General features: G+C 36.2%; 1 pseudogene; it reads left to right on the top strand.

Annotated features, from left to right (window-relative positions):
* The first annotated feature begins 14,316 nt into the window (after positions 1-14,316).
* On the top strand, positions 14,317-14,586 carry LOC149147719 (hydrophobic protein RCI2A pseudogene; annotated as a pseudogene).
* Positions 14,587-14,799: the final 213 nt, after the last annotated feature.

Here is a 14,799-nt window from a genome sequence, read left to right as displayed (position 1 = left end):
CATGACAAAGAGAAAACAACTTTAGAAAAACAATAATAAACTGCTACCTAAGGGATAAAATGTCATGAATCCATCTTTGCCAATAATTATTTTTAAATGTTGAATAGATTTGTCGATTGAAATCTTTAAAAATAATTGATAAATTAAAAAATATATATCAATCCATTCTCATGACCTAATGGAGCAATGTGAAAATATTTGTATACATATTTGTATAAGATGCATTTAGTTATGATTGAATAAAAAAAACACTTTCTGCCTCCATAATAAACTCGGATTTGCCAAATTATATGCCATCTGATAAAGGTATTTTGGATATGAGATGACAACAGATTGAAGTAGACAAATGACATAAGCACTTGGCAAACATAATTGCTTTAAGGCTTTACCCCAGGATTGTTTTTAGGTTACTAAACAAACAAAATAGCACAACATTACTCGCCTTTATTATTATCATTATAATGTAACAACTAGTACAATCATAGCATAATTCAGAACATTCATATCATCTCGTTGTTCTGTTTATCCATTAATTTTTCACTAAGCTAGCTTATGCGTTACTACACATAAAATAACATTATCTCCAGCCTCTTCTCTTCCAGAGGTCTTCACTTTAAATAGCACATCGGACCTGTAATATGTATGTTCCTTGTAAGTGGATTGGTTTTCCTGATAGAAAAGACCAATGCAAATGATGTACTTTATTGCAAATAAAGGGAACCCAAGAATGAGACTGATAAAGCATAACATTGATGACAAAGGTCCCTATTAAATATCATAAACAGATTTTTGAAGAATCTAATCTATCATTTAACAAGACAAACCAAAATGTAAACTGCCGCTAGCATTGCATTTCCTGTAAGATTCTTACCTTAATATCCAAATGTAATTTCGAAGTTGCATCATAGAAGCTAATACGGAAGAGGAGGAGATTTGTAAGAGTAGTGATGTGCAGGTGGTGAGGGATAGAATGGTGGTTTGGGATGGGGAGGTAGGAAGGTAGGTACTGGTTTGTGGGGAGCAGGACTTATGACATGAGTTGGTTGAGGAGGACGAGATTTGTATCCGTATGGTTTTTTTGGTGGGGTTGAAGCAGCTTTTGGTGGTTTGGTCACTGGAGAAGGTTTATGGTGTTTATGGTGCTCGTGGTGTTCATGGTGCTCATGGTGTTCATGGTGGGGAGGAAGAGGAGTTGGCCATGATTTTGGTGGTGAAGGAGGAGGTAGGGGCTTGTGGACTGGTGTAGGCTTGGCATATGGAGCAGGAGTTGGTTTGGGAGGAGGTGGAGATTTGTATTTGTATGGAGGAGAAACTGGCACCGCCTTAGGAGGAGGTTTGCTATGCATGGGCGGTGGTTTCTCCACTACTGGGGGCTTGGGAACGAGTGTGGGTGTAGGAGGCGGCTTATAATGTACTGGAGATGGAGGAGGAGGTGATTTGTAATGGTATGGTTCCGGAGGTGGGGATTTATAGTAGGAGGCAACTGATGGATTTGCAGCACAAACGCTGCCAGCAATGAAAAGCAGGAATAGCTTGGAAATGAATTGAACATCCATCTTTGCTGGAGAGAGGTACTGTGTTGGTATGAAATGATTTCATAGGTCTCGTATTTATAGGTGATCGAGAAGGTCTTCGAGGGAGTGGCGGTGGGAAATCGTAATGTTAATTTCATTCATTCAAAGCCCGTGGGGTCATCTCGTAGTTTAAAGTCAGATGTCTCAGCATGAAATATAATATGATTAAACATGCCAGCCCATTACTAAATCACTATGTATATAATTGTAGCTACTTTTATAGTGTCGTGTTTTGTTTGGTTTTCACATCGACAACAGGGGAGAGTTGAAATTTTCTTGTCTTTTAGTCTTAGTGATACTTGTAAACTATTTTGATTTTAATAATAGTCCACACGTTTCTTTTTGTTCAATTTTTACTAGGTGTTTTGGCAGTGAAATGAATATGAGAGATACACATGAAATTAAAATTAATCTTCACAAGGAAAACGAGATGAGACTAGTGGTTTATGCCAGGCATGGTTTGAATCCTTGATATTCTGATAATCATTAATTTATTACATTTACATTTTGTATATTTATTTTATAGAAATAATACATTATTAATAAATAAAAATGAAAAAATAGCGAACCAATTAATAACGTATTAGTTAATATTTACTCCAAAAACACCAAATATACCATAAACAACTTCCAATCAACAAAGAGACAATGGATCATTTGAAGGCATCTTTTAATGGGAAGAAAAGTATATATTGTGGACGTGCAAGTAGTGATAGTTCCTATTGCTTATGGTGCAACGTACTACGATTAAAATTTGAATGTTATTAAATTGTCAATTCTTTGCAAAACCTTATGGCCACACATATATACTAAACCTTCCCTCTCAACATTGGTTATACATGGTTTAACGTATAAAACCTTCCATCCATTATAACATTGGACTTATATATATATATAAGACCTCACATATGCACGCTTAACTTTTCATAACCCCTTTGTGAAGGAATTAACCGGAAAAAATAACTTTACTACCTTCGTATGGTCTTGGCACAATTCTGGAAGTTTTCCTTTATCGCAATTGCAAACCCAATCCTTCACGGGTCACATTAACATAGGGCTCCTCCACACCCGATATGCGATAACGCAATCAGATTTCAAATATTATATAACCAATGTTTAACTCATTGTTGGGTCCGCATGATCGCATATCACACTCCTCTGCACATCGATAAGCCTGAACTCCGATCACCAGTTTATTGTTATCGGCGATATCACAATGTCGCATCGCTGTCCCTTGGCACCTCCGACTGCCGACTTGCGATTAGATCTGGACCATTGATCTGGTCCTGATCCTACGGTCCACGATCAATTGGCGCTCATTTATCACAATCCTCCACGGCTTGATTCTGATAACTTTAAAAGATTCTTCGCCGATGCCATTTAATCTCAACCGTTGATCTTCCAAATCTAACGGTTGCTGTGCGTTAACACTCCATTTCTCCGTCCACCTGTTAACTTAGATTTTGCACCTTTTCTCCAGGTTTAAGTGGTTTTCGGGTTTTTCTAAGGTTCCGCCCTTGTGGTCTTCCACTGCCCAATTCCCTTCCACTTGGGCTTCACTCTATGGATTTTCAAATCACTGTCATTCTAGAGCATTGCTTCGATCCTTCGAATGGATTAACGGCCCGTTCCGAGCCTTTTTCTCGCTCTCTTCCTCTTTGTACATTCGCCTTGACCTGCCTACATACACACACACACACACACACACATTGAATTACAATTCAACCATCACTCATTGTTCAACACTCGAACACACATTCGAACTCAGAATTGAGTTCTTCTATATATAAACATATAACAATTGAATACACAACGAGACTCTGTCTCTCTGTCCTGATCTTCTGATTACAATTGCCTCTCTCCCTATCTTGCCCGAAGGATTATAGGCACACTCTCGCTCTGGTTGGCCCACTGGTTAACTGGCTAACTAACCCATTCAACTTCCCTCTTTTTCCCTTTTCAATACATTATCAGCAGTTCCCTTACAATTGAGGAACTGTTCTTCAAACTAATTGCTAACTAATCCTAATCCTCTCATGTTCTCCTATATTTCGAGAACATTTACAAATATGTCTAATTAATTTCTATTCTCATTGAAAATCACTCAAAAGGCCTAAATATTTAGATTAACTCAATACTTGCGAAACCAACTTCCCTAAAACACAAGACCCCCTATGTCTACTAATATACAATGATTTACTTGGGGTGAATGCTCCTGCATCAATTATGCTATTATTTGTCGAGCTTCTTTTGATAAATCAATTCCTATATATGCAATTTCAATGATTACTATAACTCACATAATTCTTTAAAGGGTGCTATCTCAATGGAAGAGCACCTGCCTTATAAGAATGAGGTTAGTGGTTCGATTCCACTATGCCCTAACATGGATTAATCAATGACACTATAGTTTATTTAATTAAATACTTTTTATATTCATTTATTTCAATAATGAAATATTTTTCTAGATTGATTGTTTTAAATGTCTCTATAAAGACAAAAGTAGTATTCTATTGTATTTAAATATAATTTTTTATTGTCTCTAGAGAGACGATAGTTACAATTATAGACATATCGTCTCTATAAACACAATATGTTTTTAATCCTTTCTATCATTTCCCAAGAGACAAAAATGAAAGAAATGTCTCTTAAGAGACAATAATGTTTATGTTATATATTGACTTTATATAGACAATGTTTTAAGACAATAATTTGAGACACCCGCTTAGAGACAATATTTAAGACAATATACAAGTTTTTATTTTCTCTCAAGTTAAGATAATTTACCCAAAAATTGTCTCAAAAATTGTCTTAAAACCCACCTTTGTGTTGTAGTGACTATAGAAGGGTTGTGAAGTATTATAATATATTTAATGTTTTGGATGTGGAGATATATATAATTAAATTGGATTTGTGTTTTTTTAGGGTGTAGTTGACCAAATAGGTTTTTTCACACGAATCCCGAAAAACAATTTCAAGAAAGAATGTGATTTTTTCCGTTTAAAATGCATTTTTGAATGCATAAATGGATTAGCATGATTAATTATTATTATTATTATTATTATTATTTTAATTTAATTTAGATTGAAACAAATATTTATAAACCATTAAATTACAACATCTCCACTATACTAAAATCAACATAATTAAATCTAAAATAATTTTTAATTTGATTATAAATATGTTAATACATAAATTATTTATAATTAAATATTTATTGTTAATTTATATTGAAAATCATATAATCTAGCTATTGTATTGATGATCAACTTCTCTACGATAGAATATACATTTCAACTTCCCTCGCCATAGAATATACATTTATATGTACAAATGTTTTTAGACCAATTTGGTTAGGGTGGACCTTTTTCCAAAAAATTTATAGATTTCCCTATATTCTTTTTTATAATTTTTATTTTTTTAAGCATATTTTTCAATCAATTTTTTTTCAGAAAATTTGGCAAGGATTGGTGAGATTTTGATTTTTGAGATATTTAGTCTACAAAATTTGAATGGCCCAGGGTTTTTTGAGGGAGGTTGAATCTATTTACGCATTAAAAAACACAATTAAACCAATAAAAAATTACAATCTTGTGAAGAATTGAATTGTTAGATTCCAACTAAAAAAATAAAACATAGAATAGTTAGACAGTACCACCAATGAAATTCTCTCTACAAGAGTGATGTACTACATAACATTAGGTTAATGTGGAAAATTCATAAATATTTGATGAAATTTCTTCTAATGGAGTCAAATATACAATACTATGATGAATGAGTATTTTGTATTACTCATATTGTAAAATACACAAAGATGTCTTCCATTTATAACAATGGAAGATGCCTAGAGTTAAATTGATGAACTTTCCTGTAATGGAATGGCATATACAAAACTTTGATGAAAGATAATCTTGTATCACTGACATTGCGAAATACACAAAAAAGTCTTTCATTTATAAAAATGGAAGAATCCGAGAGTTAGCTAAATATAACTATGACAACTAGTAGATGAGAACCCTATATTAGCTTATAACTAACAACAATTGGCACATCTTGAAAAGAAGCATTAGAAAATACCAACACTAACATTTTCTTAATCAAACCTAGGAAGTAAACATAAAAAAAGACTTGGTTCTAGCAAAGATACCCTAGTAAAAGCTCTCATAAGAAGATAAAAAATGAGAAAAATAGATGGGAAAAAAATCCTCAAAAAATGGAGAAAGATGGTAGTGCTCAAATAAACATGGAAGATGAAATTATAGACCTCACAATCATCCACTAAATGGTAATAATAGAAGCCCTACTCAATTATGAAGTACAAAATATTTGAAGATAAGAACCAAAAAATCTCTGTTAACTTGGTTAAACTTTGAAGTTGAAAATGTTGCATACTCACAAAAAAATAAACTTATTAATTCATAAATGCTTCAAATCCTTGTTGGTAAAGAACCAAAACAAAACTTCAAACATATCCAACCACAATCAACCAATAAAAACCAAAACAAAAACTTCAAACATAACCAACCACAATCCATCAATAAAAACCAAAACAAAAAAAAAACATAACCAACTACCATCCATCAATAATAAATATATACATTAAATGTCAAAATACAAAATATATCAAACGCATACACTTAACTGGAAAGAAACCAAATTACATAGTACAATTTGCCCCCCTTAATTTGTTAAGATGATCAATACATGGCAAAAAAATCCAGAAGAAATTTAAACACTATTACCATAAAAAATCATTCAACAATAAACAATAAATATTCTAGATAAGAAGATGACAACATCCAATTGATCAATTGACTGACAAAAAAAAGAGAAAACAATAAATATTCTATGTAAACTTCCCTGGTGTAAACTATCATCAAACTTCCCCGGGTAAACTTTCAGCCAAAGGATAAAATGTCACGAATCCATCTCTACTAATAATTATTTTTAAATGTTGAATAGATTTGTATATTAAAATTATAAAATAAATGGTATAAAATAAAATAAAATAAAATTATGTCTAGAAATGGTTGATAAATTAAAAAAAAATTATGAATCCATTCTCATGACCTAATGGTGGAATGTGAACAAAATTCTATAAATATTTGCATAAGATGTGTTTAGTTATGATTCAGTAAAATCACTTTCTGCCTGCATCATGTAACACGGATCAACCAAATTATATGCCATTTGATCAACGTATTTTGGATATGAGATGACAACAAACTGTTTTGTAGGTGCAACTGCTACGTAGACACACTATCGGGAAATTGTTGGGAATTTTTCTGGTAAAATTCCAAAAACAAAATCACAGAACAGAAAGCAATGCTCTGTTTTGCACAGGGAAGCCACAAAAAAAAAAATGTTTGCTGAACAGAGTTTCACCACACACATAAAATATTTCTATTCATTAATAAAAGCCACTGCTGTTACAAAAATATGGTTCTTCCTCTCTCACAGAGGGATTACTCCAGGAACACTTCAGTTCCAGTTTTCAATAAACATTCATTGTCACTCCTTTTAAAAGGATTTACACTGCATTACAAATAAAACTTCTGTCTTTGCTAAAGAGATCAATGCACTGCAGTGTGGAAATTACACATCAATCTTCTCACGCTGTTGCATTCTATTTTTTTTTTTTACTTCGCACTGCTGTGCATTACAATACTCATTTACACTGCTGTGTATATTTTCATACGCACTGCTGCGTTCTTCCCTCTTCTTACATTTACACAAACAAAACATTACATATATATATGACAACAAAAAGAACTTACTTCACGTTTTCACTTGCCATGCTTCCGTAAAAGAAATAATAAAAATTAAATGGTTTTACCAACCTTTTTCTTGTGCCCATACTCCCGCTGAAATAAAATTAAAATCCTTACCAAAACTTACCAACCCACAGTAAATTGCATTTATTGTTCTACTAACATTTACTGGCGGTAAAGAAACGTTTACTTCACATCAAATTCATTTGCTGCTGGCCTGTACTTCAACCATTGACTTCATTTAGATCGCATCGCAGAAGGCTATCAGGAGGCTAAGACAAGTTGAGAGATGAGCGATCAGCGATGTGCGATAATATCGCATCGCTAAAACATATCGCATTGCAAGAGACAGGAGCATAACGCGCATAAGGCGAAACTTGCGATCTGCGATTTGTGATCGCATCGCAAGATTGCATCCCAGAAAGGCGGAGGGCTTAGCACAAGGGTACTGTGATTTGCGATCTGCGATCTGATCGCATCGCAGGGAAAGAACTAACTGTTTTGTAGAAGTAAAATATGCCGCTGCTGTTCAATTATTACTGCAGTTGAAATTACAATTTCAACACTCCCCTTTAATTTCAACTGTTGGGTTATCAATCATACCCAGACTTTTTCTTAAAAACTCAAAATTTTTCTGGTCTAATGGCTTGGTCAGAATATCTGCAACCTGTTCCTGAGTGCTGCAATGTTGTAAAACAATTTCTCCGTTGTTCACAAATTCTCTGATATAATGGAGCCTTGTATCAATTTGTTTCGTTCGTTTGTGGAACACAGAATTCTTGGACAACGCAATAGCTGAACTATTGTCGCAAAAAATCACCGTTGCTGTAGCCTGCTCTTGGCATAGACTTCTTAGCATCCTTCTCATCCAAACCGCTTGACACGCTGCTACTGTAGCTGCCACATACTCTGCTTCTGCTGTAGACAATGCCACAATTGGTTGTTTCTTGGAAGCCCATGAAATGGCTCCTGAACCCATGTGAAAAACGTAACCGGATGTGATTTTCCAGTCATCTATACTTCCATCCCACTCACTATCGGTGTAGCCAACCAAATCTGAATTTTCTGAAAAAATATACAAAATGCCAAATCTTTTTGTACCTTTGACATACCTCAGAATTCTTTTTGCTACCTGCCAATGTGCCTCTTTTGGCCTCTCCATGAATCTGGAAATCAAACTAACAACAAACATTATGTCAGGCCTAGTTGCAGTTAAATACATAAGGATGCCAACTATGCTCTTATATAAGCTAGGATCAAAATCCTTGCTGCTGTCCTCTTTGCCGAGTTTTAATCCCATCACTGTGGGAGTGATTGCTACCTTGCACTCTTGCATATGGAATCTTTCCAACACTTCATTTACATATTTTGCTTGAGAGATAAAAATTCCATTTTCATTTTGATCTACTTCTATTCCTAAGAAGTATCTCAGCAAACCCATGTTAATCATCTCAAATTCCTCTTTCATGACTGATTTGAAGTTTTCAATGAGGTAGTCATCATTACCTGTAAAAATTACATCATCAACATACAAGACAACAATTAAAATCTTGCCATCCTTTTCTTTGATGTAGACGGTGGGTTCTCCCTCACATTTGTCAAATTCATTTTCCAGTAGATAGGAATCTATCCTACTGTACCACGCTCTTGGCGCTTGCTTCAGCCCATAAAGAGCTTTCTTCAATCTGCAAACTTTGTGTTCTTGGCCTTTCTTCTCATAGCCTAGTGGTTGTTCAATGTAAACCTCCTCCTTTAACACTCCATTTAGGAATGCCGACTTCACATCCATCTGGTAAAATTTCCATTTGTTTTGTGCTGCTATGGACAGCACTGCTCTCACGGTTTCCATTCTTGCAACCGGTGCGAAAGTCTCCTCATAATCTATCCCATACTGCTGCTTGTATCCCTTGACAACCAGCCTTGCCTTGTGTCTTTCAATTTTGCCTTCGGCATTGCACTTGGTCTTATAGACCCATTTAACTCCAATAACTTCTTTACCTTTTGGTATCTCAACCGAATCCCATGTCTTGTTTCTTTCTATGGCATTGATCTCCTCATCCATAGCTTCTATCCATTTCTTATCTTTAATAACATCTTCGAAATGAATAGGAGCATCAACATGACAATACAAGGAAAATAAGGAATTCATTCCTTCATTATAAATGTCACTTAAGTTTATGAATTTCTTACCTCTTTCACTTGGTGTGCAAGTGCTTGAAGATGCACTTGAATTTCCTCCTTGTGGTGTGCTTGGAGAAGCACTCTCATTTCTCCTCAAGGGTGTTCCTTGCTGTCCTTGTGTTGGCGCTGCTGTTTGGGGATGTATTTCTACCATCTCCTCATCATCTTCATCATGAGACAAACAGTTTTTAACATTAACTGTTTTGAATTTAAGTATGGGGGATTTACGCAGTGCATTATATTAGATCATTTTCTGGGATTCAACTGCGTTAAGTAAGTCATTCAAACGTATGACCATTTCCATGAGAGGTAGTCGTAACTGACTAATTTCTCATGATTTTTGAATAGTTCACTTAGCACTCATTGCATCGGGTGATGCTCACAGGGGTGAAGAAGTGGGATTGAAACTAGTGAAATGTGGAGAACGAATCACATAGCATCAATCATCACTTCTGGGGCTTGCACCCGGTAACCAGGACTTCCCAGGAGGTCACCCATCCCAAAACTCCTCTGTCTCAAGTGCGCTTAACTGTGGAGTTTTTCCCACAATCAGGCCCACTTCAGCCCATTGAGTGCTAAGTGAACTATTCAAAAATCATGAGAAATTAGTCAGTTACGACTACCTCTCATGGAAATGGTCATACATTTGAATGACTTACTTAATGCAGTTGAATCCCAAAAAATGATCTAATATAATGCACTGCGTAAATCCCCCATACTTAAATTCAAAAAGAGTCAAGGGATCTCTACTTGAATGGTTCATGAGGCACAATACTTGCTAAGGTTTTGCAAATGGGGTAGCAAGCTAAGTGGGCTTGATTGTGGGAAAAACTCCACAGTTAAGCGCGCTTGAGCCAGAGGAGTTCTGGGATGGGTGACCTCCTGGGAAGTCCTGGTTACCGGGTGCAAGCCCCGGAAGTGATGATTGATGCTATGTGATTCGTTCTTCACATTTCACTAGTTTCAATCCCACTTCTTCACCCCTGTGAGCATCACCCGATGCAATGAGTGCTAAGTGAACTATTCAAAAATCATGAGAAATTAGTCAGTTACGACTACCTCTCATGGAAATGGTCATACGTTTGAATGACTTACTTTACGCAGTTGAATCCCAAAAAATGATCTAATTAACTGTTTTCTCTATGCTTCCATCCCAAGCTTCCTCCTCAATGAACTGAACATCTCTGCTCACAAAGAACTTCTTGGTGGATGGGATATACAACCTGTAAGCTTTGGATTCCTCACTGTATCCAATGAAAATACATTCCTACCCTTTGCTGTCCAACTTATTCCTTAGCTGATCAGGAATGTGTGCATAGGCCACACATCCAAAAACTTTCATGTGGGTGACTCCTTGCTTTCTCCCACTCCATGCTTCTTCCGGCACTTTGTTCATCACAGCTTTTGTAGGACACCTATTCAAGATATATACTGCACAGTTTACGACTTCAGCCCAATAATCATTTGGCAAATGCTTTGCCTTCAACATGCTCCTCGTCATATCCATAATGGTCCTATTCTTCCTTTCAGCAACTCCATTTTGATGTGGGGTGTACCTCGCTATAAATTTCTTGTGTATTCCATTTTCTCTACAAAACCGTAGGAATTCTTTGGAGATATACTCACCTTCTTTGTCAGTTCTCAAAACTTTGATGCGCAGCCCGCTTTGGTTTTCCACAAGTGCTTTGAAATTTCAGAATTTTTCAAACACTTCTGATTTGTTCTTCAAGAAATAAACCCAAGTCTTTCTTGTAAACTCATCAATGAATGTTAGAAAATATTGGTTGCTTGCTAAAGATGGGGTTTGCATTGGTCCACATAAATCTGAGTGGACAATTTCTAAGGGTGCTTTTGCCTTGATTCTTTTCCCTGATGGAAAACTTTCTCTGTGTTGTTTCCCCAATATGCAGCCTTCACAAAGGCTGTCCGGTTTCTCTATCAATGGTAATCCTCTTACCATCCCTTTTCTGCTCAATAAGTTAAGACCTCCAAAGTTGAGATGTCCAAATCTCAAGTGACACAACCAATTTTCATCCTTTGGTTGGCTTTGGAAAGCCTCTTGGGAAACTGTTGCAATTACTTCTTTGTTTTTCAATTATGCTCTTATTCTGAGCGAGAACATCCTGTTCCTTGTCATCTTTACTTCAGCAATGCATCGCTTGCTGGGTTCTCTATCCATGATGGTGCATACATCATTCTCAAAGAAGACATTGTAACCCTTTTGAACAAGTTGTCCAATACTCAAGAGGTTACATCTCATTCCAGGGACATAGTAAACATCTGCTATGGTTTTCTTCTCACCTTTCTTTGTAAATATTTTTACCTCTCCTTTACCCATAACAGAAATTTTATTATCAGTCCCAAGTGTGACTTGTGACTTCACACTTTGATCTAAAGTAGAAAACAAAGCTATGTTTCCTGTCATATGTTTGCTGCAACCAGAGTCTAGAAACCATATATCTTCACTATTTGTTTCAGCCATGTTACAAGCTAACAGCACATTATCTTGGCTGACATTTTCTCTAGTAATATTTGCATTAGATCTATTATTCACATCATGCTGCTTCTTCCTACATTCACTGACATAATGCCCATATTTTTTACAGTAATAACATTGGACATTGGATTTTTCATACCTTTGTCCTTGAGCATGATGTTTTCCACTTTGTTTGCTGCTACCTTGGCCTTGATTCTGATTTGAATTGCTGCCTCTTCCTTGAGCATTTGCTGGACTGTGCCTTCCTCCTCTATTTTGGCTTCTGCCTCTTCCTCTCTTATTTCCTCTGCCTTGACCTCTTCCTCTTCCAAAGGACATCTGGGTCTTGAAGGCTTGCTCTAGAGATGATTTTTCATTTCTACTCAACCTCTGCTCATGTGTTATCAGTGATGCATGAAGCTCATCAACTGAAAAGTTTGAGAGATCCTTTGTCTCTTCTATGGTGGTGACAATCACATGGAACTTTGAGGGTAGGCACCTCAATAGTTTCTCCACAATCCTCCTTTCTTCAAGTATCTCTCCATGAGATCTTATTTGTGTGACCAAGCCAATTACTTGAGTGAAGAATGAGTCAATATTATCTGACTCCTTCATGCACAGGTTCTCAAAATCTTTCCTTAGCAACTGCAGTTTAGCTGTCTTCACTTTCTCCATGCCTTGATAGGCTGTCTTGAGAGTTTTCCATGCTTCTTTGGATGTCTTAGCTGCTGCTAACCTTGGAAACACGCTTCCATGCACTGCCTGATACAAGAAGAAGAGGGCTTTTGAGTCCTTCTTCTTGTAGCTCTTTAACAAATCCTTCTCTCCCTGAGTTAGATTATTAAACTCATTTTCATTTGCTGGTTGTTCAAAACCATCTTCAACTATTTCCCATAAGTCTTGGGAAGCAAACAAGGCTTTCATTTTTATTGCCCAATAGTCATAGTTTTTGCCATCAAATAGTGGGAGCTGCATACCCATGCTATTGCTGGTGCTGGTGCCAGCCATTCTTGCACTCTTAACTATGCTTCAAATACCTCACGGTGTATTTAAAATAACAGACTGTCTTCAACAGCAACACAAAAAAAAAACTTGAGAAATACCTTGGATTATTTTGCCTGAGTCTTCACATTGCTGGAGAAGTTGTTGCAGTAAGAATACTTCCTTCAGCTTCTTTGAACCCTTCAAAGAGCCTGTACTGGCTCCGATACCACTGTTGGGAATTTTTCTGCTAAAATTCCAAAAACAAAATCACAGAATAGAAAGAAATGCTCTGTTTTGCACAGGGAAGCCACAAAAAAAAATGTTTGCTGGAGAATAGAGTTTCACCACACACATAAAATATTTCTATTCATTAATAAAAGCCACTGCTGTTACAAAAATATGGTTCTTCCTCTCTCATAGAGGGATTACTCCAGGAACACTTCAGTTCCAGTTTTCAATAAACACTCACTGTCACTCCTTTTAAAAGGATTTACACTGCATTACAAATAAAACTTCTGTCTCTGCTAAAGAGATCAACACACTGCTGTGTGGAAATTACACATCAATCTTCTCATGCTGCTGCGTTCTATTTTTTTTTTTACTTCGCACTGCTGTGCATTACAATACTCATTTACGCTGTTGTGTATATTTTCATACGCGCTGCTGCGTTCTTCCCTCTTCTTACATTTACACAAAAAAGCATTATATATATATATATATATATATATGGCAACAAAAAGAACTTACTTCACGTTTTCACTTGCCATGCTTCCGTAAAAGAAATAATAAAAATTAAATGGTTTTACCAACTTTTTCTTGTGCCCATACTCCCGCTAAAATAAAATTAAAATCCTTACCAAAACTTACCAACCCATAGTAAATTGCATTTACTGTTCTACTGACATTTACTGGCGGTAAAGAAACTTTTACTTCACGTCAAGTTCATTTGCTGCTGGACTGTACTTCAACCATTGACTTCATTTAGATCGCATCGCAGAAGGCTATCGGGAGGCTGAGACAAGTTGAGAGATGAGCGATCAGCGATGTGCGATAATATCGCATCGCTAAAACATATCGCATTGCAAGAGACAGGAGCATAACGCGCGTAAGGCGAAACTTGCGATCTGCGATTTGCGATCGCATCGCAAGATCGCATCCCAGAAAGGCGGAGGGCTTAGCACAAGGGTACTATGATTTGCGATCTGCGATCTGATCGCATCGCATGGAAAGAACTAACTGTTTTGCAGAAGTAAAATATGACGTTGCTGTTCAATTATTACTGAAGTTGAAATTACAATTTCAACAGAAATGTCAATAGAAAATGTCTTTAGAGTGGGATTGGATGTGTGGTTTGTTTGGGTGTATTCTAACTATTAGAGTCACAGTACAAGTTTATTTCATCATCATGAGGGAGGGCACTGCAACTTTCATAGACATCTTGCTGGCCATAATTCTGCCTCCTCGGGGAGTTTTCTTCAAATACGAGTGCCATGCTGAATTCTGGCTATGTCTGCTGCTGACTCTGTTAGGGTACTTACCAGGAATAATATATGCCATCTATGTTCTCACCAAGACAGATTGAGAGTGGATATTTTTTATTTGGAGCTGCTACGTAGACAAATGACATAAAACATAAGTGCTTTAAGGCTTTACGCCAGGATTGTTTTCAGGTTACTAAACAAACGAAATAGCACAACATTACTTGCCTTTATTATTGTCATTATAATGTAACAACTAGTACAATCATAGCAGAATTCAGAATATTCATAGTAGAATTCAGAACATTCATATCGTCTGGTTATTCTGTCTATCC

This window comes from Pinus tabuliformis, chromosome 9, assembly GCF_031772625.1.
Source record: "Pinus tabuliformis cultivar Carrire ecotype Pingquan chromosome 9, CPIR1, whole genome shotgun sequence".
In the NCBI taxonomy this organism is placed as follows: domain Eukaryota; kingdom Viridiplantae; phylum Streptophyta; class Pinopsida; order Pinales; family Pinaceae; genus Pinus; species Pinus tabuliformis.
The sequence above is the reverse complement of the archived record's forward strand: the minus strand, read 5'-3'. Positions and strand labels throughout refer to the sequence as shown.